The sequence below is a fragment of the Manacus vitellinus genome, unplaced genomic scaffold, assembly GCF_001715985.3.
Source record: "Manacus vitellinus isolate BGI_N305 unplaced genomic scaffold, ASM171598v3 scaffold_3_pilon, whole genome shotgun sequence".
Lineage (NCBI taxonomy): Eukaryota > Metazoa > Chordata > Aves > Passeriformes > Pipridae > Manacus > Manacus vitellinus.
In genome coordinates, this window is record NW_021940535.1 from 40,915,506 (window position 1) to 40,933,740 (window position 18,235).

At 42.1% G+C, this 18,235-nt stretch overlaps 1 long non-coding RNA gene across 1 annotated transcript; it reads right to left on the reverse strand.

Annotated features, from left to right (window-relative positions):
- Nucleotides 1-1,037: 1,037 nt before the first annotated feature.
- Nucleotides 1,038-10,482, reverse strand: LOC108640195. Its single transcript, XR_001920986.2, has 3 exons — nucleotides 10,383-10,482; nucleotides 9,435-9,563; nucleotides 1,038-1,158 (listed from the first exon to the last, which is right to left on the reverse strand). It is a non-coding gene; the product is annotated as an uncharacterized LOC108640195 (long non-coding RNA).
- Between the last annotated feature and the right edge of the window lie 7,753 nt (nucleotides 10,483-18,235).

The window sequence follows — 18,235 nt, forward strand, 5'->3', positions numbered from 1 at the left end:
TGTTTTCCACAGCTTTCCCCCCGTTGTTTGTAAAGGAAAAATCTGTGGAATAAGATCAAGAGTCAGAAAGTGCCAGGAAATGAGTGGTCTTGTGGCCCAGCTTACAGGAAAGTGAATGGCTCATATTCCCAAGCCAGGAGACCTGGCTTGGTTGCTGACATCTTTCCAGTGCAGGATCTGACCACTGCAGTAGAAGGAGGTAGTGATGTGGGCTCTGTGGCAAAGCACTGGAGGACAAGTTTCCTCCTAGTTTTAAAATTGGCACCCTTTAGTCCCAGAGTCCTACCCAGTTACATGGTTCAACCAACTGGAAATGCAGCCTTCTTAATGTTCCACCAAGTATAGTTTTCAAATTATCATTATACAAGCATTGGAGTCTTTAGGATCTGGTGGTTTTCTTTGACTGGTACCAGCTCCGTAGGGAGAAAATCACCAAAACATTTTGGAAACTTCAACTGTGACCAGACAAGATGAATCAAGAGGAATATATGCCTGCTTTGCTACAGAAATTGAGCTGAGACACCTCACTAGTACAGCAGTACAGCTGGGAGGGGAGTCTAGTCTCTTCTGTGCAGACACTGCAGCAGCAGCATATGTGCACAGGGATGAGTGTGAGCTAAACTATCACCAGGTTCTTCTGTACAGCGTAAATGTGTCCCCTTCTATGCACTGTATCTATAATTTCTTTAGTTACTCTGGTGACAAAACTGCATTCCTGCATGCCTGTACTGTAAACAGTGTTCCAAATATAAAAATACTCTCTGTGCCTTATCTAGAAACCAGGAAAAAGGAGAGTGTATACATATACATATATATTTGGCAGCAATTTATGCCACACGGGCAAGAATACATCAATTGTAAGAAAACCATCCTATTGCTTTTTTTTCTCTGGTTGATTTTCAAGCTGAATCCAGGTCCCCAGTGGAACCACCAATAAACATGTGCTTGGGCAGTGTGGAAGGAGAAGGTTAGCAAAAGTCCTGGGGTATTGTGAGCAGAACTGTCCTCAGATGCCAAAATACATCAAGTACCTCTTTTATTGAGTTGTTGTTCAGTCCAGAGGTTTCCCCTTTTGCAGTCATCTTCTCTCTTGTAAGATGGAGTGGGACAATTTCCATGTGCATTAATATTCCAAGGGCATCACAGAAGCAGCAAACCCTTTGAAGAGTAGAGAAGTTCTTTCTAGTTATTTCCCTTTGGAGCTGATTCCAATGCAAATCTGCATCTTAACAACTGTTCAGTGAGTAATGCAAGAGTTGTACCTTGACCAGTTGCAATATTGCGCTCAAGACTTTTTATATGCTCAGTTTCCACTGAACCAAAAAAGATTTAATGAAAGTGCTGTAAGGTTTAGTGAAATGAGGGTTGTGGTTGGGAGTCAGGGCTCAAGCATGTTTTTCCTTGTTTTATGTTCTATTTGGATATAGGGAATGTACTTTAAAAACCAGCATTTTTTGCTCACATGCACAGGGGAGTCAGTGTAGATGGAAAGAAAAGGGCACTGCCTGCTCAACCCTTGCCCCATCACAGTCTTTCACCTGCTGGCATTGTTCTCAGCCATCCCACAAGCATTAACTGCCTTTAACTGGATTACTCTATTTTCTATTCCTTCGATCTTCACTACACCTTGAAATATTGCATTTAAAATGTAAAATAAAAAAACGACTAATTCCATTAACTCAAAATAGGTCTCTAATTGACCTCTTAATATGGTGTATTTAACATGACACTGTACCATTTTCATATGTAAATTGAATGATTCTTAATAATTCAGTGCTTCTATTTTCATTCTATAGAATACATCTTCCAAAGGAGTTGGGGGAACATTGTGAATTCCTGTCATTTATCACTCTGCCACAAAAATGAAACTGCAGCTGCCACTGATATGAAAGAGTACATTTTACACCTGCCTTCCCATGCCTTGCTCTTGCAGTGTACAACTCCAAAAACTTTATACATTTCGTATTAATAAACATACTGAAAACTTGAATGTGAACATACTTTTTCTTAACCTTTTCTGTAATAGGCAGGAGAAGGTGCAGACAAACAGCAATTCCTATCGCAGAATTCAGCTCATACTCACAGCTATTCCAAGGAATAAAATGTACACTGAGCAGAACTAGTTAATTTTATTCTATGTCAGGCTCGTAGGCATCATCTCCCCCTACCACCTCCCTCTCCCCAGCCAGCCCATCCCCTCCACCCCCAGGGTGACACTTCACATTTAATCTAAACCCTCTCAGATTAAGCGGGCGTGTAATTTACTCCCACAGTAAAGTCCATTGCAACTGCGGAGGTGATGTAAAGGGGAGTTGTTTAAAGGATGTTAAGCCTGCAAACCTGCATGAAAAACCCTCTTGTTGGGGCTGGCAGCAAAGCCTTTAATGTGCATTCAGTCTTGCATTCATCTGGGATCTGTGTGTGGTATTGACTGATGTTTTATTATTGTTTGGTAGATAAAAATATTTAACTTAAGAACAACTCAGTTGCAGGAAGGGCTTTATATAGTCATCATAACATGCTTCTCCCACTGCTGTGAGTGTAGGAGGCAGGGTATTTTTCTACCACTTAATGTGTGAAGTCTGACATATTTTAAGAACATTATCAAAATTCAGCTTTAGAAATCACTGTAAATCTAAAACCAAAGAAATAAATCCATAGTCTTTTGACAATTTCCCTCAGCTAAACTATTTCAATATGCTATTTTTATTTTTATTACTCCTTTTTGCTTTTGGCAGCACAAGTCTTTTCACCCAAATAGGGTATAATGGACCATGAAAGCGGGTTACATCCTTGGAACCCAAACGTCAGCTGCAGTTAAGGTGAACTGCTCCATTTTAAGGCACAGTAAGTTACCTTGTGCTTCACTGGAAACCTCAGCCCCAGAGAGAGAGAGGAACCAGGAAAGGAGGAGATGGAGTGCGACAGCTCTCGGGCCACTGGTGGCTCCTCGTTCAGAATTGCTATGAAGTAATAGCTTTTTTAGAGAAATACAAGTGAAAGCATTGTTGCCAGATTTGCACTATTTCCTCTCCTCACAGACCATGTGTTTTATACAGCTGACAGTACGTTTGTTACAGCCTGCCCTCAGATGCGTGCCAGCAGGACACACTGGAGATTGTGCGTCCAGACCAGAGGATTTCTTAACCATAGGCCTCTGACATCTGCTGCACACTTGTTACACAGTTGGAACGTGAACAGAGCTTTTAATTTTGCTCTTTGATTTTTGCATTCCTGTTTTTAAATGCTGTTTGTGTAATTTATGTCTTGCAAGCCTTCAGAAGACTGGTGGAAAAGAACCTCTTTATTTGAACTCTCTGAAGTGCAATATTTCTCTTGGCTTTATTTTTCCCTCCTTCTAAGCTTGTGTATTATCATCTGACAAATTGGACCTGTTCTTTTCCAGCAAGTTATTTGAACACATACTTGTAGCTGCTTTTAAGAACAGTACAGCTTTCAGATAATTTCATTGTTATTTTATGTGCCAGATGTGGTTTGTTTTCTGCAGCTGGAGAATTAGAAAAAATGTTGCATAACATCCATCTATTCTTTTACAAATAGAAACTAAACTGTACAGATAAAAGATAAGTGGATCCTGCAGAACCCAATACTGCCTTATTTCACTTGTCTCCTTATGCTGAAATGAGTTCAGACTTGCAGTCACCTCCCTGCCAAAATACGAGCTCGTCACTCATCTTCCCTCTCCCTGGGCTTCCACAGATGTCCTACTCCTCTGCATTGACTGCATTTGACTTATTAATCAATTGACTGCATGTAACTTAACATGTCCATTGACCAGAAGCACCAGAAGAAATCCCTTTTTATTCAAACCTTCAAAAAGAGTTCAGTGAGCCTTTTGGTTACTCTCCATTGACTACATCATCCACATTAGCAGATTTACTTTTGATATTCAGAGATTCATTAAAAGCTAGGATGCACCCTGAATTTTATCCATATTCTTGCAACCTCCTTTTATTTTTTTCTTCAGGAGATATTACACAGAGGAATAGCTGGTGTCTCTAATTTATTCTAAAGTGCCCTGCATACCACCGGTGAGGGCTGTGGGATGAACCCATGGAAGGATCTTTGCACAGACAGAAGATACATTTTGGATTCTCTCTCCTTCCAAAGGAGATTAAATGCAAACAAACACATTTAGCTCAGAGGGGATCGAACAGGGCAGCCAACGTGCATCCAGCTGAGAGCTCCGTGAGTTCTGGGTGACACTGACTTTCTTCAAAGGAAAAGATAGAAACAAACTGATTTTATGGATTCCATGAAAGTTGCCTCTGCAAATGATGACTAGAGAAATGGAGGTACCAGTCTGGCAGAAAGCTAAATTTACTCCCAAGCTCCACAATAATAGCAACTCATCTTTCTTTGAGAATTGCTTGTCCATGTGCATCTGAGTGTGCACTGCTTCAAAAGTTTGTGAGACAGCATTTGTCACTGTGTGTTCCCTTTGCAAAGTGTCCTGTCTGACTGGGGTAAGTTGCCATGGTCCATGTTTCACCCGAGGATGAGTGTAAATAGCTCAGAACAACATGCAAAGCCAGACAGTGCATAAATTACTGATGTGCTCAATCTGCAGAAAGCTACAAAGCAGCGTCCTTGAAACATTCCACATATTTTAACGTTGTAATTAAATAGATGTTTTATGTATTCATAAGTAAGTAGTTTATGATCACTGACTCTGAAGGTGTTCTGCAGGTAGGAAAGGGAATACCCCACACCTGGGAAAAGAGAAGCCTTCTTCAGGTGGCAGGGCTCAACATCTTTCTGGTTTGTTCTTATTTTCATAGATAGAGTTGATCAGGAATTGATAGACCAAGTCATTAGGGCTTCAAAAAGTTTAAATGTAAGCCATCTTGACTCTAGAAAAATACTTAAGTACACACGCAGCATTTTCTGCTTTCAAGGTGCCACGAATGTTAATTAACAAATGAATCTTGCTTGCCTTAGCTAAAAAAGTCCTCCGTCAGTCTTGGATTTCCCCCCAAAAGCCAACAGCAAAGGCCTTTATCGTAACTGCTGCAGTAGCACTGGGCACAGATCATGTCTTGACTAACGGGAAATGATGCAACAAAAAGCTTTATAGATAATGAAACCATCTGCTAAAAGCAGTGCATTGGGAGGAGGCTGGACTCTGTTACAGAAAGTTATGCATCATCAAGCCCATGCTCCCAGCAGGCAGGACCTTGTAGGCAGCTCTCTGCCCACTCCAGCACAAACCCACCAGTCAAGAGCAGTTTCCCCCCTGCTCGCGGAAAAACTGTGTCACATGGGCCAAAAGGGATTTCACCATGTGGCCACCCTCCCTCAAAGGGCAGGCTAGCCTGGGCCTGCAGGGTGAGGGTGGAAAGCCTTGCATGCTGCTTATTTTGTTATCCCAAATCCCTTTACACGGGGATATAAAGATATGAAATGCTTCACAGCCAAGTGCCATGGGTGGTCCTTCCCTAGGGAAGCCTGGACAACTCATGGATGGAGCTGCAATGAGAGTGGGTTCTCAACCAAACAGGTTCAATGTATTTTAGCTTGTCTGGACAACATTCAAATCTCCCAAGTTTCTCAGTTTCTAAACTATATTTCGTCCAGTAATTCTGAGGCAGCCCATGGGGACAGCAAAGCAGAGGAATCAAGTCCTGAAAAGTAAAGAGAGTTGCAAGTCTATTTACCAACTATTTTCTTGGTGGTTATGTAATGAAAGTTCTAGAAGGAATGGGGAGCACAAGAACGTGAGTATCACATATGAGCAACAGAGGCCTGCCAAGGAGGATGGAGGGCACAGTCCATGGCCATACAGAACTCAAAAGTGAGGCTGGGAGCTGCAGAGATGCAGACTTAGGAAGGTGCATGACAAAGGCAAAGGCAGAATAGAGGACAATTATTTCAGGGAAACTAATTTGGCCAAGACAGGATTGGCAGACTCAAAGTGAGGCAGAGAAGACAGAGGACGAAGAAACAAGTTGCACTAAATTGGATCACAGGGTAACATTCTATAGGAAATTACTATGTTTGTGCATTTCTGTATGTCTCCTTTTACAGATCTGTTCCAACATATCATATAGGTAAATCTTATTTTCCTAATTAAACCTGTTGGCTCTGCATCACTGTAATTGAAGGGTTCTGCACTTTTCACAGCAGGAGCTCAACACCAAGTACAAATTGATATTAAAGAGGAACTGTTGTGCAAGCACATGCTGAGAGGACCTGACAGCATGTTGTGCAGCTCAGCCACTGGCACAAAACCAGCTCTCAGCCGAGCACTGAGCATGCACACCACTTTTAATTACATGATTTCCTAATGTAAATATCTCTAGAAGAAAAATATTAATGTGACTTCGACAGGACATTTCTTCCCCTGATCTCAAAGTGCACCCCAGAAGTGGTGGTATCTAGTCACAGCTGGAACTGGACGCTAAGAAATCCAACAATGCCTGTGCATCCAGATCTAGATGACTGCAAACTTTTCAGGAAGGTTAGTTGGGAAGAGGAGAGAATCAAAACACTATTGCCCATAGCATCTGCCAAGAAACGTGCTTATTGTTTTTACAGCCTCTCATTTGGGAAATCACCTTAACACCTGAATGCTGTCTCAGCACATTGTGAAAAGATTCAATTTCCTGCATTATTCCAATTCATATCACTAACCTGCAATAGTGCTGGTCAATAAGTTCCTTGATTTTGATGTTAGCTTTCTGTATCCCACTAATTGACGCTTGAGAGACTTACAGTTAGTGGTCACTGTAGTGGAACACTGAAGAACTACAACTATTGCAATATTTTCAAATCCAAATCACTTGAAAAGAGTAAAGTTTTAAAGGAGCTGAGATAAAGCACAGGATTAAAGGAACAGACTAATGATATTATTATAGACAGCATCTCCATTTTCATTCTGACTTGCACTTTGCAATCAAACACAACATCTTATATGTGCTATACGACAACACTTATTTTAAAGAAAAGTTCCACTGGGCAGGCAGGCACTACATTGAATTAAAAGGTACTTCTCTCTTTCCTATAAGATTTAAAATGAAGAACCTAAGGAAAATAATTGCCTGACTGCTGAGAAATTATACATAAAGCACAACCATAAATGTGTGATATACTCTGTGTACGTATTTAAATGTTCCCTACTTACCCCTGATTACAGCTTGCCACATCAACAAAACACCTGGTCTGGTATTTTTTCTTACACTGAAACCTCTTGGCCAAGCAGGAATTTTTATCTCAAAAGCAGCTGAAACCTTTGTTTACCATCTCATAAGACATGCTGTTAGACTCTTGTGCTGAAGATCTTTTTTAATGACGTGCTTGATGGGATTGAACGATGTATGTTCACCAGCTTTCACCTTCACTATTAATAACAGCACAGTTCCTATCTGAAACGTCTTCTATAATTGTGTAATTACACACCTCATTTATCCAATTGTTAAGCCAAGAGTCTGATTAAATATTAACAACTGCTTGGTTCTCCTAGTGTCATTAGTTGGAAAGCAACCCTGTAATCTCAGGTAACACATGATGGTAATTATCCTTCACAGTTTCCCTCAGCTGAAAATCCAGCACAATCAGAGCAGATAAGGTTGCCCAGCGGAAAACACGTTACCCCTCTGTTCCTCTTACCTAAAAGCTGCCTGAGCCCTGTACCACGTGTATGGACTTCCCACAATAGAAAAGCAAACATATACAGAGCACTGCAAAGGAGGGCACTGGCTGATTTGCCCCTCTAATCCCATCCTGCATTATGAGAGATTGCAGCCTGACTTCCAAAGTAATTTTTTTACTTTAAGTCAAAGAAGGGACAGTTTGGTTTGGCCCAAACGTCCCTTCCCATAGAAAGCAAGGAGGAGAGCAGAGCAGCACGGCTTGTGACCAGAGACGTGAGAGCTGGGAATGATATTCTTATATGTGGTCTTGCATCAGAGGGGCACATGCCCTGGGAACATCCCAAATTATAGGCAAACTTAGCTGAAATGCATAAACCAGGAGCAAGCTGCACTTTGGATACACTTTGCATGGGAGTATCACCAGGCCTTTTAAAATAAAATGTTGCAGAAGAGAGCATCAAAATGCTATAAACAACCCAAAGCAATGGCAAACAGATGTTTTGCTCAGGCCCTGAGAAGTCCTGTGTGCTGCTGCCCACAGCCCTCACCAGAGACCTTGGGACCTGGGGGACCCTGAGCTGGGGGGAGGGACACAAGCAGGCATCCTCTGCCTCAGGAATCAGGACCACATCAAGGGGACATTTGAATGGGAAGCCCTAAGCCATGGGCATGGGGGAAGCACGGGGGTGGGCACTGCTGAAACCGATCCAGCAGATCCTTTTCCCAGCTGCTGCACCAGCATTAATAGAGGACTGCCTGGAGTAGCAGGGCTTTCCCCCCATTAACATCTTATTATGATGAAAGGAGCAGTTTATACCTCCCAGAATTATTGCTTCCAGGCTGTCTGTAAACTCAGGTGAAACCTTGCATCTGGTTCAGGTTTTCAGGCTTTCTGTTGCAGTGGGGAGGACGGGACCATAATTTGTGTGTGAGGAGAGCAGGGCTGGAAGTGGGCTGACACAAGGGGGGCTTGCCACCCACCAAGCTGGGCCACCAACCCACTGCCTGACATCTGCTGTGCACAGCTCCTTGTCTCTCCTCTTCCATGGTGCAACACAACACAGCACAGCCGGTGCTGGCACACCAAGGTGTCAGGCACAGCCCTGCATGGGGCTGCAGGAGAGGAAGGGGTCAGGGTTTGCTCTGAGACCTCTTGGCATCAGGGTGGGCTACTCCAGAGCAGGGCACACAGAGGGGCTTTACAGACACGAAAAGGCCCATGAGAGAGCTCTCTCATCTGTAACATTTTGCAGTTAAGCTCAGGCTCCCAGTACGGCTCTGGCAGATGATGAATTTGAAATAAGATTTGCAAGATCACAGTCAGAAATCAATAAACCTCATCAGCTAGGATCTAGCAGCTGTCTGAAACAACAGGTTACAGCAGATGATAAACAATTTAGGGTGGGGGAAATGCATTAAAAATAAGACCAAAATATGATCATAAAGCATGCTTTCCAGCTGCTAACCCTACAGGGGAGCAAAACCTGAGAAATAACCACATTCAGGTATATCCCTTAAAAGACAGGTAGCACAGCCTCTTCAAGGATGGATAGTATCTTCATAGGGAGGACAGGTTATGACACAAGTTACCAAATAGTTCCTTGTTTAAGTTTTAGCTGCCAGGTTTTGTGATTCATAAAACTGAATTATCAATTCCTATATTCTTTCTGAAATCCACTTTAAACAATCCATATCCACTCCTCTGCAATAATCTTTCCATGATACTTACACCAGTTGTGTAAATAAAGGCTTCAGTAGATCCTCATGACTCTCAGCTCCAGCAGGGATTTTTTTGGAAGCTGAGTAAATGCTCAAGCTCACCTTACCAGCATGCATCTTGTAGATGGGACATGGAATAGAAGATGGTCTTGTCTGGGAAACATTGTCAAAACCCCCTCATGGCCTGTAGCCTATCAGCATGTGGTGGAGGCTTCCCTCTTCATCTTTTTCCTTTGCAGCCAAAGCCATAAGAAATGGAATTTAAGCCAAAAATAGTAAATACAGACAAGAAACCAAGGCAGAACACCAACAGGGATGGCCACTGAGACATGCTTGGGGAAATCAGAGTGACCTCTGCCGCCTAGGACTGGAGTGAGTATTTCCCAACTTCTCCAGCATGGGCTGGGACACAGCACTGGGACCTGGTGCTGCCAAGCCAGATAAGGGGAACACCAGCGACTTCGCTCTCACTGGAAGTGTTGTCTCAAGGCCTGTGAGGGTGAGACCCAGCAGTCTGTGAGAAGAATTAAATTTGTAATGAATTTGTAACAGCAGCCAGGTACCTGCGTGGCTGCGTTTTCTCCTGTGTGGAACAGGTTACCCACAGAGGGAAACTCTGCAGCCCATAGAGAGCAAGTGTGGAGCTGCAGGCTCACGTGCTAATTTCTCAGTGGAGTCACAGAGAGAGTCAAGAGTGGGTGGGCAAATGAAGCCTTTTTGGCCAATGGATGAAAAGCACACAAAAACACACCTGTTTCCAGATGTCCTCGATAGCTTAGCTAGCTTAGAAAGATCATCTCAGGAAAGGAGGCACTGACAGGGCCACCATTCCTGGAGAGGTTTCTGGCTTATTACAATCTTTGCGTGTTACACTAAATAAACCACTTAAAATTATGTTGTTGCTATTTAAAGGAATTGTAACAACTGATCATCAGAAAAGATAGGCCTCTGATGAAAAGTCAAAGAGAAAACACACAAAACTAGATTTTCAGCACATCAGTACACTATCTTCTGTACCGCTGCAAGAAGTTCCACTGAAAATAAAACTACCTGGAGGAATAAATTTGTTCAGTTTAGGCTGACCAGAATATAAGGCTTTTTTTCCTTCTGACCTTGCACAGACATTTTACAAACAGCTGTTTTCCAAAACAGCATGTTGGTCTTCACTGATACTGTTACGTCATGCCAGGAGCCTGCCTGTCCTCCTGGTGATGCAGAGCATCTGAGAATGGGATTACTGCTCTGCAGCAGAATTCCACATTTCCCCAGAAGGACATGACTTGCCATTCCGAAACCCAAAGCAGCACCAGATCCAAAATGCAGTAATTCCAGCCAACGGAGATGTATGATCTCGGGGAACCACCTGCAAAAGCCCACACAAAACTGCTCCCCAGAAACCTTCCGGACTCGTAAACCTCTCACAGGCCCCTGAAGGCCATAAATTCTGCAGGGCCTCTCACAACTGTTTCAAAACACTTAATGTTTTCCTTCTGCTTTGCGGTTTCCCTGCCCACAGTGGGGATCTCTGCACCCACCTGATACTGAGCCTGGAAGAGTTTTGCTCCATATGCCAAAAACTGCTATGGAATTGAGTTAAATTGTCTTAGCTGATGCCTATCTGGGTAAGACATTGATGCCAGTTCCTTACAATTTGATTTACTCTAAATTAAAAGGTGAAAAAAAGCAATTGAATTAAGTATTTGAATCAGATTTTTAGTTTCTAATGTCAAGCTTTAAGAAATTGGTGAAACAGTTTAATGGCATCAGCTCAACTGAAGAACTTGAGCATGACATTTCTCTCCATAAACGAAAAAAAGTCTGTTTCAAAAACATCATCCCCAAACAAGGAGAAAAACCTTGTAAGAGGATGCCTTGTCTGTCACCTCCGCAGGAGTAAACACTGGATGAGTTACTGAAAACAAACTTGATTGAAAAATCAAACTTCACTCTTACAGGTAAGAAAGTGTAGGGATGTGAACAAACCCAATTAGACCATGAAAAGAAAATTGAGAAATGGGAATATGAATGCAAAACTGAAAGTGCCCATATTCCACCTGAAAAAAAGATTTTGTTGCACAGAACCTGTCTCTTTTGCCAAACATCTATCAAATGAAGAGCATCAATATGTGAGTGAAAGCTACATTATAAAGAGGGAAATCCAAGCAATCTCAACTATTGTAGCCATTTTAGTCCATCCTCAATATTGAACTATGATTTGGAAGTATTTATGAAGTCAAAAGATAAAGAAAGACATGAAGGTTGGTATACACTCCTCAAAGTTGTCTATCCTCAGCCTCATCTCACACCATTCCTCAGTAAGAGGAGTGACCTTTTGCAAGTGGGGCACATTGGGTGTAAACCACCTTCACCTCATTGAGGAGGTGCCATACAGAAACAGGTTGCTTAACCAAGCACTATTGTTGTGGGCAAAAACAGGCCAAGAGGAAGACAACTGTGGGCTGTGCTGAAAGAAGAGCCATCAGGAAAGAGGGGTACCACTATTTTTGAATGCTCAGCATTTCAAGTTATTTTATTTAATACCTTTTATTAACCAGGTAGGAGAATCCTAATGAAATCTGTGCATCTTACAGAGTTAATTGGTACTGTAAGGGTGATGGGATTACCAAAATACTATGTATGAGACTTTGTGGGTTGAAATATTAGAAATGTATTAAACTTGACTGCACCAACTCTACATCATGCACCTGCAGACACCCTAAGTGGAACTGTAGCTTTCACATGGGGACTTACTTTGTTTTGACATGGAAAGAGGAGAGCTATCAGCTCACAAGGTGACTAAAAGCTACCAGCGCAGTGAGGCAGTAAGGAAGGAGATCAAACTTTATGACCTGAGAAGTTTATTCCTATTGCTCTGAGCTTCATGCACAACCACACAGGCTTTCTTCTACTGGAGCTGGAACAGCCTCATAGTTCCCTGCTGCCTGCAGCCATTGTGGGAGCTGCCATAGCCCTCCTGCCCAGCAGTGGCAGAGCTCCAGGGCTGTTTGCAGGGGCAGCTGGTCTTTCCCTGAGTGCCAGCTCAGGGCACTCACACCTAACCTGGTGCACGAGAGACAACAAAACAAAACCATGTGAACCCTTGCACTGCCTCTGAAACCTGGACAAGACTGTAAGCTGTACTTGCACCTGGGCAGTGAAAGAGATGCTCTGCTCTTCCCAGCCTGCCACCATCTCCAAAACCCTTCCCCCTCTGCTGCTGGTGCCCCAGGGCTCAGGGGTGAAGGAGAGGGCTGCATGCTCCCTGCTCCTGCTTCTTGACCAAAGTGCTTTGAGGGTTGAAGTATCACAATGCAGTAAGCTGAACTTTATATCAATTATTTCAACATGAAGCCTGTACCAGATTTCACTAGCAAAGCATTTCATGTGGGACAAAAAGTATTCTGTTTCCAGCAATGAGTTACGTTTTTCTTATTTGGGCACTTATGGAGTCTGTAATGGGAAGCATGAAAATAAGAGTTGGAGGCTTAGTGTGCTTGCTCTCCCCTTCCCTGGACACACGTCTCCCCAAAGGAAAAGGGATTCCACTATATGTCCAGGGGCGCACTTCAGTAAACTTTGATGCTTAGCTTTACTACCTGGTAAAAAACCACCCAGGTTTTCATTTGTTAATTTCTAATGTCTTTTAAAGTTTCTTATACAATGAATGAAGTGATTTTGCTGGAAGGGACTGCTGTATGCAGAGAGGAGCAGGATAAATCTAGAAGAACAACAAAAAATACCATTTGCCACCGCACACCTGAGGACACCAAACTGCCATTACATCTTCGAGGATACTTCTCAAAGTACACTACAATCTTGCTCTGTTTGAAATCCCTGAAAATACCTCCAGATCTGCTTGTCTTAATTATTTTTCCCAGACTGTCTACAACACATCAGTCAATAATCAGTGCTACAGATAGGAAAACTCTGAATACCCTGTATGTGTGAGGGAGGAAAAAAAACTAAAGCAAATCATGTATTCCTTGAGTCTCTAAGAAAGAAATAATTTTGTGGTCACCCATGGTTACTCAGTTTTCAGGCAGTAATTTCTATTTGGCATTAGGTGCTGCTGTTTGCAGAGATGGAGATTTTTTACAGGTTATAGTAAGGAAAATGACAATAAGGAAATTTTTGTGCTTTCTGCCTGAGCAGCCACCCGCTGCTACAGTCAGGAGTGCAGTGAGCCCATGTGCCCTGTAACTTCATGGGGTCTTTGAATGGGAGAGGAAACACTCCCCAGTGAATTTAACCTGAGATGAGGAACCAAATACCCTTTCCTTTTAATCCCTTGCAGTGAATTTGGCAGATATAAAATATATACACTTTTTCAGTTATCTTGCCTTCATTCTTACCAAATATCCAGTTCTGGAAATACTTTTAAACTTCTCCAGCTCCTCTCATGCTTTTATTGCCCTGGTTTGGTACCTTCTGCAAAATGCAATTTGGTGTCTGAGTTCAGACCAGTTTATTCTAACTTATATTGTAATTGTATACAGTAATTAACATCTTTCTTCATAACTAAGTAAAATTATTCCTTGAATTTCCTCTGTCTTAGTTTAGACTTCTTGTCAGACTCACTCTTCATCCAATAATTACTAATAACCCACCAGTGAGGATATTCACTGAAGTCCACGTCAGGTTCTTGTACTGAGATTTCTTGTCTTGTTGTTTGAATTGCTGTAATCAGCACAAGGAACAGGATTTTTCTTCATACAGACACAATTTTCTCATGAATTAATTAGAAGAGATAAGATATGCTGCCCCTTAAGTCAAATTAATTCTCCCTTTTCATCATATTCCTGCATACACTTGCCCAGTGCCACGGCTCTCAGCCAACAGGCAACTCACAGGTGCCAGGAGGGGCTGGTTGTCACTGATGTCACATCAAAGGAGTCCATCCTGCAGAGGTTTGCAGAGAATACTATTAACTGCCACAGAAATTTCCAAAATATCTAAAACTTAGGTGTTCGCAGGTCTGCTGGGCCCCTGCTGCAGGGCACCCCTCCACAGGCACCTCCTCTGGCTGGAGGCAGCACCACCCCCTCTGCCCAAGCTGCCACCCAGTGCTGGCTGAACAGCAGAGGACATCGAGTCCGGAGCAGCAACAGCACTCTGTCACCAGGACACACAGAGTCTGGGACAGGGGACCATAAGGCACAGGTTACATACACCCTGTGCCTGGCTTACCTGAGAGCAGGCAAGTTGAGATGCACGGTGACCTTCCTGAATGAATCTCGCTCCTGAGACACATTAGCCTTTTGTGGTCTGTGGAAATGTTTCCAATATATAACATTAATACTCCACCAGTTGAATTATGGAGCAGCTCAAAGTTCTCCCACCCAATTACAGTTCTGGCCATTAGTGCAGCAAGCTATTAAAACCAAGTTAAAGAAGGAGGGTGGCCTCATTTACCATGCTGTTTTATTTCTCAGAAGCTTGGTGTTTAGAAATAAACTAATCATTTCCACTTGACAACAAGCAAAGCACTATTTGTTGTGTTCTCTGAAAGTCTTCAGAAGGATTTGGATACATTTAGAGGTTTATTAGAATAGTGACAGGGTTTGCCTGTACAGAGCAGGATGTTGGATGGCTGTGCTGAACTGATACTTATGTGTATTAAATCTAACACTGATATAACAGGGACAGAAAACTTGAAAGGTGAAAAGGCGAATGACGAAAGACTTGGGCTTCATTACAATGTTTGTTTTTTTTTTAACTGAAGACTCCTGTTGCTGTACACTGAAGGCTCAATCGATTTGCAGACTTAGCAGTGGTTAAAGTTCTATCATTTATTCTCCACTGAAAAGCACTATCATGGCATTATGGCAAAGAGAAGAACATTGCAAACAAATGCTGCACAGAGAACTGAGCAGTGATTGCAAGTTAACTTCATACCTGCACTTCTCTCCTACCTCAGGGAGAACTTCTCAGTCCTCCAAAATGAAAAGATCTAATGTTTTCTTCTGGTTCAAAAGTTGTTCTCAATCATATTGCAATTTCATGAGAGCAGTTGAACAGCAAGACCGCTCTATTGTGAATTTTATCTGAAAGCAGGGAGCCTGCATATGTTAGGGATTTTTGTTGAGTTTTTCTCAAGGGCTGTTACTCTGAGTTTACAGTTTAGTTTCTTTTCCTGTTTTTTTTTTTTCAGCCTGCTGTTTTTCAAAAACACTGCCACATTTCAGGGACCCTGAAAAGCTTTTTACTAACAAACCCCTAAATTTTCCTCCAAGTGAGAATGAATCCTAAAAATTTCATGAGCTAGAAAGCTTTAAACAGGAACAAAACCTTATTCAATGCTGAGCAAACAATAATGTACTTCACCTCTTAAATCTAACTTTTGGATTTATCATCTTACTTCCCTTGGACACAACTGCAAAAGGGGAATTATTTTTCACAGCTGACAGTGAGAATGTGGAGCCCAGGAAGCAAAGAGTCCCAGAAACCTGACAGTCTGCTTGAACTGTGCCTGAAAAATGCAATTCATCTGAATGCTGCAGAGAGAAGGGGGAAAAAGGAATGAGTCTAATTGGTTCTGACTATAAAAGTCAGATCTGAAGTTTTCTCTAGAGATGTGCATTACAGGAAACACTATTAGTGAACCCGGATCCCTTTTAAAAGGGCTAATTTAATCAAGTACTACAATAATTTAAGAATATGACACTACAAGGAGATTTGCATATTATACTTGACAGTAAAAACCATCAAATATTTGTCATTGACACCAAATGACTCATTTGGGAGGAAGACACTAGGTATTAGAGGTAACCAAAGGGACAGGTATGGCACGCAATGCAGCTTCAGAACAGACAAGCTGCTGAGCACTAACTCAAACCCAGATCCTATCTGTGATGCACAAAATGAAAACACAAGACAAAAGCTCAAAGGATAAAGGACTCCTACCATGAAGATTTGGGAACAATTTATTAAATGAAATGAGTTTGGTGTCAGCACACCCTCTTGTGCTGCACATGATGGTCAGTGCTTGCAAACTCAAACGCTTGGGTACAGTGAGGAGCTTTTGCTGAGCTGTGTTCCCAGGCCAGCACAAACATCACCCAGGGCTTGTGAGGTGAGCAGGTACAGAATCAGACTTTCCCTGCACTCCTCTGCCTGGATGTGGGGATGGATCCTCTAAGGGCTGAAGGCTTCTCATTTTTTTTCAATCTCTCACTGTACATAAGCACTTCATTCATCAGAAAGAAAGGGGAAAAAATCCATTCCATGTTGAAATAGACTGCCACCTGCACTGCTTCCTAATGTAAGCAAATCCCAGTGGAAAGGTTTATCACCAGAGTTTTATGCTGGACCAGTAAATCACTCTCAGAAATATCGTTTAAGCCTTACATGTGGTGTTACCCAGCAGGAGTAGCATGTTTTTTAAAAGAAATTCCAACAATGAAACAATTAATCCAATTTCCTGGAAGAACTCGCGTGACCACTGTGTATTTCAGGGTTTAGATCAGCCACAGATATATTAGCAATACTAACAACACTGTTACTGCATTTTAATAAAATAAAAATAACTAGAATAAACTGTGCAGTGAGACACTAACATAAAAATTAAAAATGTTCCAGAGACTTAATCCTTTTATAATTTTGTGTGTGATCGTGCGTGCATGCCTGTATAAAGACACTGGAAATGCTGCTCTTGAAAGACATGGGACTATTAACCTGTGAAGACACTGTGGTTATCTCCTGGAGTGCCAGTATCCCATCTATTTATCAGCCCAGTTGTCTCACAAAGTAAAAATAAAACGGTGCTTTGAGTTTAACAGGCTGCAATCAACTTAGGAAGCAGGGCTGGGCTCTGCCGGGCTGGGCTTGGGAGTCTAAAAAGTGGATTAAGAGAGTAGCACATAAAACAGCATAAACTCCCAAATTCTTCCCTGGAAAACTTGCTCTCCAAATATTCATAAAAGAGAATAAAAATAAGTGCACTTTCTAACAGTCTATTCTCTATTTAATAGGTAGCTGCAATTTCTTTTAATTACCTTGCACAATTTAAATGGCTTAAATCCTAGAGCTGGTTCCCTTTAAATAATGTCTTCTTGCAAACTTTGATTAGCTCCAGAAAAAAAACCAGCAGATGACTTTAAATGGCACAAAGGTGGATTTATTGGCAAGTATGTTGGGTTTGCACTTAGGAAGGAATTGGCAGATAGCAGAAAAAGGCTGGATGGGATTCAAACTCCAAGGACTCAGAGCTGAAAAAGGATTTATTTGAATAGCAAAGTATTGCAGTGTACTTAGTGCAGCTAAAGTTATTAAAAGCTTTTAACTAAAAACACGAAGAAATTAAACCTCCAGTGAAAGGCAAGCAACTGCATTGCTTCAAAGGTATGGTCATGGGGATATTTATTGCTTTCCTCCCTCACTGTGTCACTCACTGCTCCTAGCAATAGGAAGGTGTATTGATCTTCTTGATTAGGTGTATGTTCAAAAGCCAGATTAAACCTGAAGCTGCACAAAATTACTTAGCATTCAGGAAATAAAATGCCTTATTTTTGCCCTGAATCAGCTGTAGAAAAAAAGGAGCCTATTCACTGCATGTGAAAGGCAGGGAGCCTGAAGTCTCAGAAAAAACAGAGTAGCCAAAGCAGCATGAGCTGCTTTGCACGGGTGAAGAGGCTTGGCCATGGTCTGCAGCAACAGAACTGGGGGCTGTGCTAGGAGACGTTCTCACTACTGAAGGGTTGCCAGCTGAAACTGTAACTTTATTTGGGTTTGGGGAGATTTTTTTGGTCCCAATTTTCATGCTTGCTTTACAAAAGTCATAAAATTGCTTATGACAGTGCTTGAGGTATCAGCTGCTATCCCGAAGCCTTGTTTACACTCGTGACCCCCACTGGCGATGGACCAGCAGGACAGCAACAGAAATGGCTTCTAAAAAGCCAAACCAC